Raw genomic sequence first — 19,785 nt, forward strand, 5'->3', positions numbered from 1 at the left:
TGCGCTGATGAATAAGTAAACCTTCACATTATGATACAGAGAGTTTTTGCACTCTTTTGGGTCTTTTGGGTTCTCTGAATAATACGGCAAATAAAATCAGATTTGTAAATTGTCTAACAATTACAATATTCTGAACCTTATTTTGTTATAGTTTCACCCAATTCATTTCTCAAGGCCAAATTGCCAGTATATCCCTGTGCACATTGATCTCACCACAACAGAGTAAAAATGTGAAATAAAAAGACATGAATAGAAAAAAGGTCCTTGGCCTGTTTTTCTCTTATACACATTGCCAAGGCCATTCTGTGAATCAGCCTTTAATACCCATCGTGTTTTGGAACACAAAAAAAACTTGAAACATATCATAAATATACTTTTACCCTGACCTAAATGCTTCAGTTCATGTAATATTATTAAAAAACCCAACCGCAGACAACATTTTCACTCAAATCTACAACAAAATCATGATAAACAATCCCAGTCAAACTTGTATGTTATAACGCAAATTAGATATAGACCGGGGTTCCCAAAGCGCAGTCTCTCTGCGGGTCAAAGGTTCCTCAAGAGTTCATTTCAATTTCCGATAAAAGCAATATGAATCAAAATCACTTTGATTTGCAGTTATGACATGAAAGCTTACCTGTTGTTAAAGTAATGCAACATGCTTTCAGGGTGATGAGTTTTCCAGGTATACAGTAAACAGAAATTACAACTGTCAGATGTCTCTATAAATACAGCTAAAACAAGTTCATAGCCCTGGACAGTGTTTTTGTTGTTGTCATAAACCCAAATATGTGAATCTGTAGCAGTAGTTTATATTCATTCACCCTGTGACAACTAGTAACCTGCTCCACCCTGGGATAATGGGCAGTTTTTTCGGACGATTGGAAAATCTGAATAACTTGCAACAATCACCCATTTGACCCCGGAATGATCTTCAGCAACGCTGAACAGCGTAAGTGAGTGTCGAACATGGATGGATTGATGGATTGTAAACCAACAAGCCAGGATTTATGTCATCCGAGTAATGCGCCGCAAAAAACAAGCCAACACAATCCAATTATAATTATTGTAGAGGATATTGAGGCGTTATCCAACACTGACTTCTGTCCTTGGTGTAAGTCGCCACCAGCCCATCTTCTTCCATGCTCCACATGCTAATTGACTATTCCAACAACATCGGCTGAAGGAAATTAAGCATTATCTAAAAGCATAATAGCTCTAGCACCAAACCATGAGTCATTAATGACTTGCGATGGCCACGTGAAGTGCATGTAAGTCATGTCCAGTTTATCCCAAAGAATTTCAATTACTGCACACATTTCTGATATTATGCTGTTAATAATTTATTATAATACAAATACAGTGCGCAATTTAAAAAAAATAAAACACCTCATCCGGAATTCAAGAGATGCACTCTCTCTCACCTGTGTTAATAACAAGGTTTGAACCATGCTCCCATGTCGACTAATGGGACATCCATCTGTATGATGACGCGGGAGCACAAAGAGCACCATTTCCCCTGTTCTATCTACTTGTTTCCAGAGTTCTCTCCCCTCTTTACGCTGTGAATGATAGCACCCGAGTGGCTTTGTGGGTGATAAATAAATCTTGCAGGAAATAGACACTGGATCTTGAATGGGAGGGTCCAATGCAATGGGAAAAGAGATCAATGCGCCTTTTAATTATCAGTGTGGCTACAGAGCACTATTGGGTTCAGTGTCAGCTGCTACAGGCACTAGATATATGACACCGACTTTACAAAGCAGATATTACAATGTACATTCAAGTGTATTGTTCATCACAGACCGGAAATGTTTGTTTCTCTTTTTTTCAGAGCTGGAAGTCATTCGTTTCAAATTATTTGAGATGCCAGCAGAAAACTGGGGTTAGTTCTGTAATGTTTAGTTGATAAAATGTGAGTGGAATTAAAAACAATTTTAACCCTTCTTTCTCCCTTCTCCTTGTTACAAGCGTATCTCTGGAGAGACAAAATGTCCCAAACTGTCACTACCTAATTGAGTCCTGAAATTGTGTTTTCCTGGAATGTTATACACACATATGCATTAACACACACTTATCAGATTGATAGGATGCGAGAGGGTGGGTAAGGATTAGAAGGAGGCTGTAGATTAGCAGTGATGGGGAGTGGGGGAGGGCTTTGGTTTGAATCTCACTCCTGATCATTAATCCCAACTGTAACTGAGTGGAGCAGATGGCAGCCGACAAAATGTAGTGACACTGATGGAATCTCTGCTAATGATGCTCCCAATCCGCAAAGGAAGAGAAACAGAGGAGATGATACTTACTCAGGACAGAGAGGAACTTTCAACATCAAACATCTTTACGGTTGTACCTTTGTCAGTTTTGGTGTGACCACTGGATACTCGCGGGTTTTCCACGGTGGGACATTTGACCTGAGAGTAGTTGAGGGTGTACCCAACTACATGGGGTATGCCCACCAAGGACATTTCGTACTGTCTTTCTTCAACAGTCATGGCGACACTACACGCACGTATACACACTAGATGCTGAGACAAGCACATGGAAGTTAGTCCGCTCTAACCACGACGGTAACAGTTCTTTTCAATGTCAATTGTACACATGAAAACCATGCTGTCATATCGATTTGAATGGGAATATCCATTCTACTCTCATTCCATGTATATGATGCTAACACTCGATAATAAGGAATGAACGCTTCTGGAGCAGCTGATTATTGTCACAAACAGAGGTCCGCTGCATAGTTTAACCTTTTGATCACTTCTGAACACGACCTAAAAAGGGATTTCTTAAAGACCACCCATGCACTGTGAAACAACAACCACCATCTCTAGGCCGGCGGTAGTTCAAACTTAGCATTGCTAATACAAAAAAAGCACCCTAATACATTGGTAAACATATAAAATCTATACATATACATGTTGTAGATAGTCATTTGCCTTTTTGAAAGTTTGGGATTCATTATGCTTGCACTTGTGAGTGATGAATGTGAGTGTTGAATATTTAACATCTCATAATCATGTTTATTTTTCATTGCCTTACACCTTCTGTCTGAAAGTGGGGAAACGTAATTTGACTGCTCTAATCACCACCTTTATAAATGTATGTGCTGTAGTGTTATGATGTTATCGAGTACATCATTGAAACCTAGTTTAAGTTTTGACTTTGAATGTGCTTTAAAGAGCTGTTGGTGCAACATTTTTGGGGAGAAAATGACAAAATATGCATAATTAACCAGTACTTAGGTCAATATATTGAAACAGTTGTTCTGAATTATGTATACGGTGGAGTCTTTCTGCATCCTGGCATTAGAGTTCCTTTTGTCAGATCGCCTCTTTCTCTCTCCCCCCCCGTCTCTCACTCTCTCTGGCTCCATGCATTTCTTTCGGGGGAGAGGAATCAGCTCATGTTAAGACCTCACAGTTATGATGAAAAGGGTAATCATCCTGTCACTGTGTGCAGCTAGACGAGCACTTTTAGATTTTGAGAGCTACAGCTGACACCAATGACAGGCCAGGTCACTGTGCCACTGTAGTCAGGAGAGGAGAGAGGGGAGATAAGAGAGGGGGGTGGGGGGAGTGGGGTAGGGTGGAGAGAAGGAGAAGAGAGGAGGTGGCTATAGGCAAAAAGATCAAACGGTGAAGTCCTATTTGTACAGGATTTCTTTTTTCTCATGCTATAAAATTTACAAAAAAAAGACATTTGAATGTCTGGGTTGTAAAAGCTACTATGTAAATGACTCTGGACAAATGTGTAACGTAGAGCAGATGTTTTGAAAAACGTCCGCTCTCAATACAGCAAGGCCTTATTCATACAACAAATATGAATCAAAATGTATTGTGTGTTTTTACGCCAGCATTGATGCTTTCTGAACAATGTTGTCCCCTGTTCCTTCGTCCTCTGGAAAAGAGGCATGGTATTTCAGTGGCTCGGGCTGAGTGATGTCACATCAGAGGGGCCCCCCCCCCCCCCTCTGTCTCCAGGTGACAGAGCAAAAGGGACGGGTCAATAGGCTGCATCCGGGGACAGTCGCGGCAAACAGAGTGTAGGACAAAATGCTATCAGCTCTCTCTACCGTACGCTGATGGCATCAGGCATGGATGGGCAAATCTCACGGTGTCGCCAGGGACTACACTTTCCACCTGTGTGAATATTTGTGATTGGTACGTACGTGTGCAGGATCGCACATGTGCTCACACAGCTGGGGTTAGAGGGCCTGCTAGTGACCAACTTTTCTCTTGGACATCACATCATTTCAACATATTGCCATGCCCATTTCCCCTCAACGTCCTGGCAATTAAATCCGGGGCAAAGGCATTGGAAATAATTGGAGTGCCTTCCATTTGCTGCTCTGGTAGCCACAGATGGGCTGATGAGAGCCACTGGTGTTCTTAATATATACATCAGGGTCAGTTCACCCAAAGGAAAAAAAAAACATATTCCCATCAACTGCTTGATGTATGTAACCATGCAGATAGTTTCGGTTGTATTGTTTTTTTTCCCCCCAACAGTGTCCTGTTCACTCTGGATAACCCACAAATCGAATCTGAACAATTACCATTTGGGAGGACTAGTTTGTGGTTTGGCTCGATGAATGTTAATCTTTGCCGCCAAATAAAAAGATCTCTTGGGTTCAGCCCGTCATCCTCAGGCAGTCTAGACAGGAAGACAAAAGGAGAGAAAAAAATCCCTCTCCTTGAATTATAGAAGACCTTGCCTGTGGATGTATACCAGCATTTCAATACGATTTTTGAAAGTGCCTCGTAATGCTAGCTTTCTGATTATTGTCCTCATTGCGGTGTTTTTATGTCTGCGTTGTGTTGTATTTTAGCTTTCTATTGAATGTTTTATAGGTTTTATTGCTTCAATCTTTTTTACTCTGGTAGAATTTATGTCTTTTAGGGACTCTGCGAGCTCTGCTATGAACCATATGTGGTGTAAATAGTCTTCATTAATACTGTGATTGGTGGATGTGTAGCAGGTAGTAGTGAGGGAACTTTAAGAAGTTTAAGCACCGCAGTACACTTGGCAAAAAGGACACACACTTTCTCCTGTACACATGAACACAAGCAGAGGGTTTGGACTTTACAGATTCTGAACATTACACAACTTTGCTTCTGACCCCAAATGGCGTGAGTGAAGGCAGCACAGTACAATGGTTTATTCATTAGTCAATACAGAATGTAATTTCTGTATGTATGCATACGTGTCGGCCCCTCAACTCCCTGCCAACGGAGCTGTTTATTATTCATTGTGGCAGTAAGGACATTAACGCAAATGAATATGGAATATGTAAACGTCTCAGAAGAAATAGAAGATATAAACGCAGTAGATGAGTTTTCCATGTCAAAGATTGAGGTTAGCAATGATTAAAATGTGTGCAATTCCCAGTGGGTTACATTGCAATTATTTGTTTGTAAGGATAAGTCATAAACTTCAAAAATGAAATCCGTCCTAATGAAGAAAAATTGCTGCCGCAGAGGAGAGGCAAGATTAGAGCAGATTTTTCTGCCTTAATTGCACAATTCATAAGAAGTAGTTAACACACATTGTGGGTTTTCTTGGGAGAAATCTGCCTTAAAAAAAAAAGATGAAATCTAGTATTGTGCCTATTCTCCTCTTATATGTTCAAAAGTGATGCTCCGAACAAAGCTCAAGCTTTTGACTTGATTTGAAACATATTTATCTCATTCATACATTAATAAGTAAGAGTTTTTTGGCTTACTTCAACAAACTAATCCAAATCCAAGACTGCAATCCCCTCCAAATTACACCTGCCGGTGCCAAGAAGCATCTACCTATAGCAGCAGTGTGTGCACAGGAATGAATATCCTGTCTTTTCCTTTTTTGTTGTTGTTGTTGTTGTTTTTTTCCTGGAGCACAGATGTGCTGTTTTGGCAGCGGCTGCATCTGCCTGTACCTCAGTGCATCTGCCTGTACCTCAGTGCTCAAGGATTAACTGGGACAACTGAGAATAATTAACCATGCAAAAACCCACCCTGAGTCCTCATCCACCTGCCTAACAGGATAGATAAATGAATTGATGACCCTGGCTCACATTAATATTCAAGCCTTTCCACGAGGCATCTGTAAACACTTTCTCCTCTATTTTCAAAGGCTCTCCGCTCATCTACTTTCACCATCTCAATGTGTAGGTGGAAAACTTCAATGGGGGGACCTGTCTGCCTGGAAATGGTATGTGTTACCAACGCCCCCTGTATTTTTTTTTTCTCGGCTTCTCCAAACATAAGCTCGGAGATGAAACGGGCGAAGTTGCTGACGGAAGGTCTAATTTGCAGAGTGACGAGAAATCCTGGCTCACTCGCACTCTTACCGTTTCTATCGATCAGTGTCGGGTGAAGCCTAGCAAAAACTCAACAGCCGCATACAAATGATTGGATACAGCCTGTTGAGATGGAAAGATCTACTTGAGCCGGGAGCAGGAAAGGAACCACAAAGGAATCTGTCAGCCCACTGAAGTTTTGCTTTGAACTTTATCTTGTATGTGTAGTCAATGGGACGTTTCAAACACTCAAAGCTGTGCTCTTATTTTGTAGGGATGGGCGGGAATACAAGCATTGATTGGCTGAAAGTGAGAGATCAGGCCGTTTGTTTCTGCCACGTGAAGAGGATGAGGTTAAGAGGATTACGATTAAAGATTTCAACAAATTCTTGGTGCAAATAGGATCACTGAAACTAAAGTTCGCATACATTTGTGAAAGCCGGCGTTACATGGCGGAGTAATAGGATCATGTAAAAGGTATTAGATGTCATTGAAGTTCACCTCCTCAGCCGTTTATGGATGTGTGAGTGGGGGGGGGGGGGGGGGGGGGTAGTGGCAGTTGTCGGGTGGCAGGTGGCGAGAGAGCTTTTTCCCTAAACCCAAAAGGTCGCACGATCGATCGGCACAAAGTGAGTGTCCATCCGTGACAAAGTGTCCTTGAGTAAGACACCTAGCTGCTGCAGGAGAGCGCATAGCATGGCTCACTGGTAGGCATCACAAATTTAAAATCCATTTATTCATTGCAAAACATTTCAACAGATTCACGTTCTTTTGCTAGTTTGCTTGTCAAATATTTTAAAAAAAAAGCATTAATTAATAGATTTTATTTGATGACTAAATAACGAATCATCGGAGAACACAATGTGCAGAAAATGTCACCTAAGGGCCTTGGGGGAAGGAAGAGTATTAGCTGCTGGCGAGGCGGCTCGTCTTATAACGCTGTTTTCAAATGACAGAATAATATGTTATGGATCATTTGACTCCTCTCTCATCTCTCCCTCCCGTTCGCATCTCCCTGAGACGAGGGTGTGTGTTGCTAGCAGGGCGAACAACGGTGCCTCGTCTAATGTGGCGTCTGGCAATAGTGAAATATCAGAGCGCGGAAGGCGGCTGGGAGTGTGGGGGGGGGGACGGATGTCTGGGGAACAGGCAGATGGGATACTACAGCCAATAAAAGTGGCTGTCCATTGGGTATATGCCATTCAGACCTTCCTCTCCCTGAAGCTGGGGGGGTCTTTAAAGAGTCATCTCCCCTTTCAGTGGCTGCGAGCTAAAGAAGTGGTATTACAGAAGCTCAAGAGGCTCCGTCGCATGATTCAGTGGGCCATTGTACGGGAAAGGTGCTCAGGGAGTGGAACACACCATCACATGAGAAAATTGCAGCAGGTATGGAGTGTGTGTCGAGATGCGTGTATTGTATATGTGAACGAAGGAGTGGGCGGCAGGTCGTTTATGAGAGAGGAACGGGAGCGGGAAAAAAAGAGAACATGCAAGGACTGTGGTTTGCTGCCGTTTACCCTGACATTTGCCTGAAGTATTGCCAAGGTGACCTTTCGTTTTTTTTAATTAGTATTTCTGCCAAGATGAAAATAGTATCAGATTTACAGTTGAATGAAATAGAAAAAAAGATTAAAAAAAATCAAGTGCTTGTGTGATGTTCTTTCACTTCATTTATCCTCTCTCTGTTGTAACATTTGGTTTTGACAGGCTTGTGACTGTCTGTCTACACGTATGAGGAGCCAAATAAAGGGAGCGAAGCATTAAACAAAATCCAGACAGGCTGGGTGAGGAAAGAGGAGGGAAAGTGAGAGGCAGAACTGATAGTGGTGGCATGCGGAGGGGGGCGGGGGGGGGGGGGCAGAATCTGCATTAGTAATGCAAGCAATGATTAATATCAAAAGAGAGAAGAACATGTACTGTGGCATGAATGGCACCCTGGCACATCTGAGATCTACTGTACTGTAGATGCCGAGGGCCATGATTACTCATCTCCTCGCTGCATTAGAACCGAGTCTGTTAGCTTCGATAAATAATATACAAGCTTGGCATCTTTTGCCCAAGATAGCACGTAATTGACACATAAACACTGCTTTTTTTCACCCCTTTCCTCTTTCCCCTTTATCCCTACTTATTTGCTCGCTGGCATTTCATCAAAAACACAGTAAATACATAAAACACTCAAACTAATTAATGATTAAGGAAGACTGTGGGGGTAATGAAAAGTATATAGATGGTGTAGGAGTGCTAAAACCCACTTAATTTCATTTAGAGACGGGAATTAATTAGGCGATGGAAACTCAGCCAAAAAAGGAGCAGATTTATAAAAACAGGAGTTCAGCCAGTGATCTTTCACTCACTAGGGGTGTGACAGTTGCTGGTGTGTACAGGAAGTCTTCCAAAAGGCGGGGCGACGCGTGCATTTTTTAAAGAGTTTTAAATGATTCTGTCGAAAATGCATGAGTTTGGGAAGTGTAAATGAGACTTGGAGTCTACTGCACGTGTAGTGTGAGAGCTTTTGAAGCTGTGTTTTGATAAATTTAGCAGTTGTTAAACCTAGCCTCCATTTACTTCACTTCATTAAGGATTCACTTTTGTTTTTGGCTGTTTTCGGATTCTCCGCTCACCGTGGAGGCATGCGAACAAAACAGTTTATTATCAAGAATTCAAGGCAACACACGGTGAGTGATTTATAAAGAAATGGGTTGAAGGATTCCTTTACCAGTGTTCGGTTGGGTACAAAGGATGGCTACTCCAAAGTATTTAAAAGGGAGCTTAAATCAATAACAGGTAACAACTAACACCGTGTGCTTGTTGGAAAAACACAAAAAAGGTTTCATCCACTTTTGAGAAACCTAAATATATGGATAATGGGTTTTTTTGTGCAAAAAAAAGAGGGAAATATGAATTCCAGTTTGCGGCTCATAAATGTGTATTAGGGTGGTTATGGAAAAAAAAATACTGAACAGAATTTCAAAAACAGCCTTTAAAACTAGATTTAAAAGAAATATTCTTTCCTTTTTGCAAGTCTCATCTAGCAGTTTTGAGTTTTTGGACATCGGACACTGAAAAATCTGCCGAAGCCCCATTAGTGGAAGTTTTTAAGACTCTCTGAGGCTGCTATGTACCGGATATGTACCACTTAGAGTTGACAAGCGTAGGGTTACTTCGAGAGACTTTCTGAAATTTCTCAGCACTTTGAGACAAGCGCTGACAGCACTTTTCCATGAGAGTAGTGAAAGTGACACCGTTCTTGAGATGGGAGGGCGGCAAGAGAGGGGAGAAAATAGGAAAGGAGACGGAGAGGGAGAACAGATTTGGGGGCTGGGGGGGGGGGGGTACTTTGCCTTTGCATTTCATCTCTTGAGAGTGCTGACTTCAGCATGGATTAGGTGTTTGTTCTCACCGCTCTGTTCTCCCGTTCGGAGGAGGAGACGAGAGGAGCTTTACTTCATGCGCCGTCAAGGTCAGCAATTGCCTTCAGATAATGATATTCCCCTGTAACTTTGGCCGTGTGTTGGAGCCAGCCGCCAGCTTTAATAGATGAGGACCCACAGTACGGTGCGGATGCTTGGAACAAACTGTCTGGGTGTGTTTTGGAGTGTAGGTGTCTGTAATTATGTGTGCAAATATCCACCTCGGTGTCAGTGTCTGTGTTGATATTTCCCTATAAACACATTCTGCTTGAGGGTACATGCAAATTTAGTGTTTGGAGTGTTGCTTATTTCCAATGGTAGCTTCCCCTTTAAGATAATGAAGAAGCGTCTTGAGAATCTCCCCCCGCCATTTGTTAAATGAGCCTCAGGAAGGCAAGCCAAGGCAAGGAAATCCCTCTCGAGTGAAAGACACAGGCAGATGAATCATCGCTATGATAACTTTCCCGTGGTTCACATTATACCAGCTACCGGAGCTTGTGTCTCCGTAATGAACCTCGTGGGCTTTGCAGAAGACACTGCGAGCTACCCGGGCCATGTGGAGGTAGCCCTTTCCCATAGCCCCTGGCAACCTAGCACGCTAATTATGCTGTACTGTTCCAAAGTGAGCAGGACACTAAGTCGACTAAGCGTGTATGTGTGAGTGACCATGCATGTATTGGCGCACTTGTGTGTATCCGTGATTGCATGGAAAGTATTAGAACGAAGAATTGGATTGTGTTTTTTTTTTTAAAGACACACTGTGGATTAGCTTCTAATTAATAAAAAAATTGCTTTGAAGGCTACGGAAATAGCTGACCGGCATTCGAGGGAGGAGCTGACCGAGGTACAAATAAGGAAGTCCAGATGCTGTGCTGTCCCTCGGCACCGAGTTATGAACGCAACTGTTGCTGGAGTCATTACTGCCCGGAATAATTACATAATTCACCTCACCAAGAGGGAGCTCTACGCTGTGATTTCAGAACAATAACATATGGTAGCAACCTGTTTGCTAAAAATGTTTTGTTTGCATTTCTGCAGTTCCATATTTGTTACACCAAAAAAAATTGCCTCGCTAGCTCATTGTAGGTTGAAACAAAAAAAATGAATTTGTTAGCGTTTATTTCGCAACACATAAATCAGCCCGCTGCCGACGCCACGCTTAAGACCCCCCTAAGAGAGAGCGGATGGAAAGGGCACAACTATCCAGTGGGTTGAAGAGAAGAGCTAGCATCCTCATGCAAGAGCTTTAAAAGTAAAAGCACTCGTGAAGCCTCTTTTCAGGGTGATCTACTGTTGGGTGGTTGAAAAAACACGAACTGCAGTTAGGTCTACTATTAGATGTCCCCTTTGCTGGTTGGACTCATCCAGCAAAATGATACACATTGATTTTTATACTTCTACATGTATATGCTAAACTAGGAGATGCACAATTGTCTATCAAAAGAACAAATTATTGATCAGGACATTTTGACTTCAAGTTTCCGCAGGTTCCTTTTCAGGATTAATGTTAGCAAAGCTTATGTTGTATTAATAACAAAACTGTCATGAACATTTCTGTTTTCTTCTAGTTAATTAAGTGTAAAAAAAAAAATTTCAATCCATCAAAATCAACTAAAATTCAAGCTGAGGCAGCCTTTTTAGATGGTGGGTGAATCTGTATTGATTCATTGTCCGTCAAGACTGAAATTCTGCCATTTATTCAGACATTACCAACGGGAAGTGATTTCCATTTGGTTTCAGTGTCAGGCATCATTGTAGATTCAATGTAATGTGGTTTGGGTTTTGTCTTTTGAAAATAATGGATCTCTGACAATGACACCAAACTGTAAAAATGTTCAGTGGTGAATTAAAGAGCAATACATGGTATATTAAGGGATTCTTGTTTCTTCGAGAATATATCGATATTTGAATTATTTGTTCCAGCAGGCCATTTCTTCTAAATTACTAACAACCCAGACAGATGTGTCACCAACATCTGTAAAATAAGGAGGCAACTTTGCTTGAATCTATAGGCTTGCAAAGATAAGTACAACCTTGATTCAATCCAACACGAACAAACTAATCTATAGTGCTTAGTGTGTCCTTTATTTTCAAGTACTGCGCTATCCATTGTTAGCATCAAGTGTACAAATTTGCGACATACTGTCCCATCTACCCTGTTCCACTCCAGGAAGATGACCCCTTTAAGTGCGTTGATGTTTGATGGAAAGTGCTGCTCAATTGTGTCTCTTCAAAGCCTTCACCACAGGTGCTCAACAGGGTGAAGGTTGGATACTTGGACACTGCATCGCTGAATTTCTGTGTTCTGAATTAATAATGATTTGCTAATCCTTGTGTACCCTTGTTTTCTGTGCAATGAAATGATGATATTTTGTTCAAGTCTCCAGACAATTCTCTCCTAAGTGGTGCCATTGTTGTCAGCTTTAAGTCCGAGACAGATTCGAGGGGTTGAGTACCACTTTATTCGTCAACCAATTACCTGTTGTAGTGGGATGGTTCTACAGACTCATCTGGTGATCAATTCCTCTTAACGAGCACCAAAATAATATTTTATTAAGTGTTATTTTGTAACTTTCAGGATAGTCATTTTGGAGCCTTTTACTTTTTTGACAAGAAATCAAGGAGAGACATTTGTAAGGTTTAAAGGTACGATGTGTAGCACTTAGGGAGTGCTATTGGCATACATTGAATATCATATTATTAAGTATGTTTTTCTTCAGTGTGTTATCACCTAGAAATGCGAGTTGTCATGTTATCGTCAGCTTAGAATGAGCCGTTTAAATCTACATAAAAAGCAGGTCCTCTGCACACAGAGCCAGCCGCCATGTTTCTACAGTAGCCCAGAATGGACAAACTGAACACTGGCAATAGATAAGGCCATTTGCATTTTCACATTGGTCACTGGAGTTGTCCTACATGCTTGGCACAATAGAGAAGTTTCAATTTGTTGCAATCTGGAACCTCACTGCTAAACGCTGCCAAATGGTACACACTGCACCTTGAAGGAAGCGTGTCGGCCTATTCATTTGTGCTGTGCACGGTTTATCAGTGGTTCTCACTCGAGAGTCCTTAAGGGAGTTCCAGAGGGCCCCCAGAAAATAAGTCATAGTTTATTTCCAGTATTTAATTCATTATAGAAGTGAACCCAAAATGAGTATGAGTTAGAAGAGTGATTATTGTGATCATTGGTTTAACTTTTTCCACGGTTAGCTCCTCAGCTGTAGTTGACAACTACAGAATTCAGGTCTTGATATCAATATATTTTTGGATGGAAGTCCCTGAAGCCAAATCTCATGGAATTCTTTGATGACTGACTAAGCAGAGTTTGGGCTATTAATGTCTTAAGTCATCTCCCTTCAGACAGAGCGGCTTCTCTTTGAAATGAAGAAACCTGCTGTGCATCATTTTAAGACGAACTGAGCAAATGTGTGAGTAAGCGGTTCAAATCCTTTACGATAACATGCTCAAAATAAATCTCTCATCCAAGATGCCTGGAAGTGATGTGTCCATCCTAATCCAATGCTATTCCCCGTATGTTTTATATGACAAAAACAGCCATATATAGTGCCCGGCAAGCTATGTATTGGTATCAGCCACCTGCACTCTTCACAGTTGGTATCTAACCTTTACATCTGGTGTGAAAAAGAAAGTGTTGGAGCACTGGAATTATCCCGACCTCGAAGGTCTGGGCTATACACTACAGAACTCCTGCTGACACACTCCTCGGTGAAAGGTCTTCATCCCACGTCACCCAGCCCCCCCCTCCAATGCGTACAGTTTCAGTTTCCTTAATGTCAAGCCACTTTTGTGCATTCAGCAGCAGCCTGTTCCTCAGAGGAAAAAGGTTAAGACGCTGTGTTTGAGGGTTTTGGGCAGTATGCCTCCCACGCTTTCCACCACAATAAAGTCCCACGGGGGAGGACACAGCAGAAACTAGCTGACAAGGCCACTTGGCCAGTAGGTCACTGTGTAAACGTGAACCAATTAGTTTAAGATGTAAGCAAACAAGTCTACTGATCTTGATTTTTAGACAGCAGTGGGTCACGCACGGATTCCACTTTGTGTGCGTCAGGGCAAAAATGTGCTGTGCCAAATGTTGCCGAGCATCTCGCCCTCAGGGCTGTGGATTCCCAAAGGCAGATCCCCGGGGTGACAGTTTGTAACTAACAAGCGGATCTGCTGCCTTTGTGCCGTTTCATCAATGTGAAGTCTGTGGACCGTTAACCAATGATTGTGCCCGATAATGATGTGAATTTGTCTCGTGCGACCAGCTAGAGACGGACTCGGTGTCCTTTTTATTTGAGTAATAGCTGCTCTGTTGTGAAATGATCCTGTGATTATTAGAAAGTTGTATCTCCAAAGTGTGGTGTGGAATTTCCCCACCCGAGCTACTTGGCTTTATTCACAGCAACCTGCTTCTTTTCTGATATTGTCAGCAAAATAAAAATATTAAAAAACGTACAAAACTATAAATATAGGAGGAGATTGTCTTCTAATCAGGGAGCATTACCGAGGATTTACAGGAACAAAGTAACAAAAGCTCTATGCGCAGCAAACAAGCAAAACCAGACACAGTGCATTTGTTTCAATTTAACAAAGGAAAAGAAGCATGAATAATTCATGCTTTCTTTAGTTAGATTAACTTTTAACAGTAGATGATGAGAGAGCTATGGCTCAAGACAGAAAACTATCTCCTACCCAAATCAGAACTCCTTTTATCCTTGCATTTTGTTTGTTGCCTGTGTGCAAAGTGTTGGATTTCATGACTTTGCTTCTGTGAAATCACAGTAATATAATGTAATACAAAATATATAAGAGCAGGGGTGACTGAATATATATGGTGGATATATGGAAAGTGTGAAGTTAGGGTTTGTAAAAGTTGTCTTAACACTTTTCTCTGATAGTTTTTTTCATTGTGCAACACTTACATTCCTGTGCAGCCTTGATATTCATACTAACATATAAACACGTATACACATAATGTAGCCAATATTGAAAGCTTCATAACAATTTTTTAAATAAATCTGCGGGGTCTCTACACCTCAATTATGATGTAGTGTTATTTAGTAGACTTTCCAATTGGGACCAATGGAGCTCCAACAGGCCCTCCCTTGAGCAAGGTGGTCCACCGACAAAAATAACACATCTCTGCATATGTCTCTTTCGTCTCCTTACCCCGGAGAGCAATTTATAGGTGTGTACAAGCTGAAGCTTCAAGGTTGGAGACAGATATCAGAACCCTCCCCCCGAAGGAAGAGGCCACTGGCTGCCTCTGGACCAGAGATGCTTGCAGCAGGCCCTTGGCGCCCATTTTTCACATCCCTCATGCTTGCTGTGGTAAAATCCCCTCTAGACCCCTTGCTGAGAAGCAGTACGGTACATTCTGACCTGAAACTATCCGTTTCCCAACTAATTAAAGCTGCATTTCTGTCTAATCTCCCAGTACAGTCTCTTTTATGTTTTTTTCTCAGTGTACTTCATCATCTCAAAGACAGCAGGATTCTACTTCCTCGAATTCAGCGAGAGCGGGGCACACAGCGGGGAGGAATATTCAACAATATTCGTATGGATATATACGACTTAGAATGCACAAAAGCAACATGTGCCATCGCAGTTTAAACAACTGATTGCTATGCAGGGTCTATGTGGTCAAAGATCGGCCGCTATTAAAGACTCAGCATGGAGTGCGACGGCACGCTGGGAAGATAAAGACAGAAAATCAGTCGCGCTGATGCGATGCCAAGGCGGGTTTACGTCACTGTTTATGTGAAAAGACAAGCAGGCAGTTAATGACATTAACAAAAAACACTTTGTTTTTTCTAATAACCATTTCATTGTGGCCCTCTATTACCCTAATTATTATTATGCTTCCATAATGCACTGAAATGTGCCAGAGATGCATTGTTTTCTTTTACACACACTACCGACAATCACTTCCTACAGACGTTTTATCGTTATGCAGAGTCATTGGTGCACTTGGACAGTGTTGAATCCCTAATAGGCAAAGACTAGTCATTTAAACCATCCTAACAATGGCAGCCAGTTGATATGTGGCCATCAGCAGAGAGGGTAATTCTTACTATATGGCTTTGGCAAAGATCTAATTGCCCTCTTCTCTTTTGTTTGATGAGGCAGAAACGGCGGAATGAAGAGTCAGGTCACCACCTCTGCTTCAAATTGAAATGGAGAAATTGGTGGCTTTTTGTCAGACGTGAGAAGGAGATTGAGCCCCCCCGACTTCCACTCCAAGTACTTATAGTTGTCATTTCATGCGTTTACTCGTCTACAGGGTGCTTGTTTTCGACGTATCACAATTGCGTTTGTAATCATAGGCTGCGAGAGTCCGCGCAGAGAGAAAGTATAGGGATGGATGGCTGGGTCAAACAGACAGAGGAGGCCGCTGTTCGGATCCCATGTGAAACCAAAAGTCAACGTTTTTTTTAAATGTATTTCGGTAACTGAAATAACACATCAAAACGTACATACTTTACTCCAAACCATGATGTTTATTTACTCAACTAAGTAGACTCAACAATGTAGTTTTCTTGCGTCAAACATCATCGAACACAATTGAGAATTAAATGTATTTGTATTGGAACGTTATTGTGTAGGTTTGTCTTTTGCAGTTCACTTCATGCTGTTTTTTTATAAAGTATAAGATGATTGAATATACTTTTAACCTTTTAAAAGGTCAACCAAGCTAGTTTCTAAAGCAGTTACCACCTACTCGTAGCACAAACATGGAAGTTGATAAGTGCTTGGTGTAGGGTGTGAAGGAAAATAAGCTTTCCAATATCTACTGAGTTTTTGTGAACCTCTGCCATTCATCATTCAATGCTCCAAGCAATCTTATGTCCAGTGTGAGAAGTAGAACGGGGGATTCTAGGGTGCTTTCAAATACAACTTTGGGATTTGCTGAGGGGTGTTGAGCCAGAGAGGTGAAACAGAGCCGGAGGGGTTTGATCGGTGTGGCCTGTGTTCCTGGTGGCCTTACTCTATGTCTTTATTCACAAACTATAGCATTGACCATGACCCTTACAAAGTCAGAAAACCTTATCAGAGCTACAAAAAACACAACAAATACATACAAATATACATGCCCACCTCAAATATAAAGTGCTGGCATCATCAAAAGAAACCTTGGTTACAGAGGGATTTTTATGAGCAATGTAATATTAATGCCACAAAGACTACTTCTTTTCTTTTCTTTCTGGCACTATATACTAGTGCATGCAATACACAATGGACACTTCTGTAAAGTAAATAGGAAGGGCTGGCTTACTAGCTACTGTTGCTGTCCATGGTGCTGAATCTCTGTCAGCGGTTCTGACTGTATATTCAGAGAACGAGGGGCTACACGAAGTTATATATTTAAACTGAAAGCCTTTTTGTGATCTCAGTCTGCAGATTACTACATCCTTTGTGAACCTTAGTTAAAGCTGTGTAATCCTTAAAAACCTTCGGTGTAAAAAGATATAGTCTTTGCTTGTATAGCAATTCACACATTTTATGCGAATTCAAGTCATATACATACATTTAAGCCATACTTGGATTGCAGAGAGTTTTATAAATGTCACTGATTACCTGCAGTGGGAAATTCACAGCATGACCACAACGTGTCCGTGCAAAGTTCTTCGGGGGAAATGCCATTTGTTTTATACAAATTTTGACATGATCAACTTTTATGAAGGGGATGTATGTTGGCTAGGTGGGAGGTCCATCTGGCACTATGGGATGCCCTTGTCATTAAAGGGGGGGGGGGGGGGGGGGGGGACACAGCATGGACATGCACAGGAAGCAAGGCGACAGATGCCAAAAAAGAAAAAGAAAAAAGAAAAAGACAACAAATACAAAAAAAAAAGTACAGGAGTATTGACAGGAGCTCCAGCTGGCACCTGGGGGTGGCATATCCTTGACATGCAGCCGCCTTTCCTTGATAACGAAGTGAGAGACAAGAGCGTGAAAGCCAAAGAGAGTATGTGTGAATGTGTGTTGTAGTGTTTGTGTGCGGCAGACTTTTCCGCTGCCTCAGCTCCTTGGCGGTGTCTGTCTGTCGCCGAGGGGCCCCAGCCCTGGCCCCGAATCAGCCGCCGAGCTGTGTCCACTCAGCACTTCCCCTAGCCACTGGTAAATTAGTCCCAGCAATATGCCACACCGCTCCCCCCCACACCCCTCTCTCCTGTGTGCTATTGTTCATGCCCTTGAGGAAAGTGAGTGTGTGTGTGTGTGTACACTTGTGCTGATGCGGATGTGTCGGTGTCCAATGTTGTTGAAGTGTTAAAGGAAACTTGGCTTAGGTCCATAAAAAATGAGTAGAAAATGAATGCCCAATTACTAAAATGCAGTACGCTTATGACTTTTGTAATTTATAGATCCCATCAGGGATTTCGGTCATCAGTACAGCAGTTATCGCCAGCTCTATAAAGCAAACAAAGGCTACGTTCACAGATGCAACCAATCATGTCGCACACAGGGAACTTCCGATTGGTCCAAAAATACACAATGGACACCCAAAATACCTGTTGGGAGCCCAGTGACTGCCAGACTCTGAGTAACGAGTTACAGTGAACATATTAACAGACGATACTCCAAATCATAAGGTATTACTTTATATTACTCCTAAAAAAAAAAAAAGATTAATATTTAACTTTAACAGCTTCTGTTAATTAAGTCAAAATAAACTTAAGTAAATATGAGACGCAACTGTTTGACATCCCGAAACAAAGTCAGTCAGCACTCCCACGCACTTTCTATAACATGAAGTTTCATTAAATCAGAGTTCTACTTTGTGAAACATGACGAATTGAGAAGAAGAACTGAGTGGATTGTGAAAAGAAAATCGTATTTAGGGACATGACCACGCTATTCTGAAGGAATCACATCTGTGACACAAGAAAAAACATCTGATTTGGGCATTTTGACTGGTGAACATCATTAGAATCAATGAATGGATACCAAATGTGCCTCTTCAAATGATCTTTTCTTTGGACACCGTTTCATTTACAACATAAAGCATCTGGTCTTACTGATGCTTCTTCTAAATGAGTTCTACTGTTTGCCAGGGTGACTTTGAGTCACATCATTTATTTATTAGGAAATGCCAAGTACTTTTGTCATATGAAGCATCAGGCAGTAGGTGTTTGGGGCATGGCGTTGAGTTTCTAAATCATTGTTACTGGTTACCAAACAGGATGCGACAGGATGTCAAGGTGTAGGGAACGTTCTGTAATATAGCATCAGTTAACTTCTTCAGCCAACGGATCACATTAACTGCGGACACTTAAATCACCACCAGAAATGCAGCGCTTCAATCAGTCTACAAATGTATCATTTGACACACACACACACACTTCTCAAAATGCTGAAGCTCATAAATATGATTATTCACTTTTACATCCCCCCCCCCCCCCCCAGCAATGTATTCATCTATTAACACAAGATAAGCTGTTCAGCGGTGTGACGGGTGGATTGTAAGTCAGAATGTATAAATAAAGATATGACATTTCATGGGACCCGCAACCCTGGCTATAATGGTGCAGATTCACCCAGTGGGTGGTGGAATTAATGAGGCCATTTGCACCCAAGGTAAGCCCCTCATGCCTGCAATGCCACTGCAAGAGATGGACCGGCCATGCTATCTTAACCACCAGTAGGCTGGAATGAAAACATGGATTTTGTGATCCGAGACCCCCAAGGGTGAATCAGATCACTGGAGTTGACCCCTAGCCTGAGGCTTTGGGAAGGGGTACAACATATACAGATGATTGTTCTTACCCCTGATCAAAGAAAAGTCACCTGCGGTTTATTTGCCACAGCTGGGGCCCCTCACCTGTATAATGCTCATGGATACCTGCAGTGCATTACCTTTACAGACGCAGGTGTGCAGCAGAGGATACTTAGCACCGCGTGGACATTCAGCGGCATACACTAGGACATTTCTTTTTTTTTACGATTACATACATTCAACACTTAAAATTCAGTTCAAACAAGTATTTGCCGCCTGTGTGGCAACTTATTTGTCAGTGTACAACGAGAAAGACTTCTCGTAAAGTACAATGCCTCTTCCAAAGAAAGCCTGCCCAAGGA

This window comes from Anarhichas minor, unplaced genomic scaffold (genome assembly GCF_050575085.1).
Source record: "Anarhichas minor isolate MPS153535 unplaced genomic scaffold, ASM5057508v1 ptg000016l, whole genome shotgun sequence".
Taxonomy (NCBI): domain Eukaryota; kingdom Metazoa; phylum Chordata; class Actinopteri; order Perciformes; family Anarhichadidae; genus Anarhichas; species Anarhichas minor.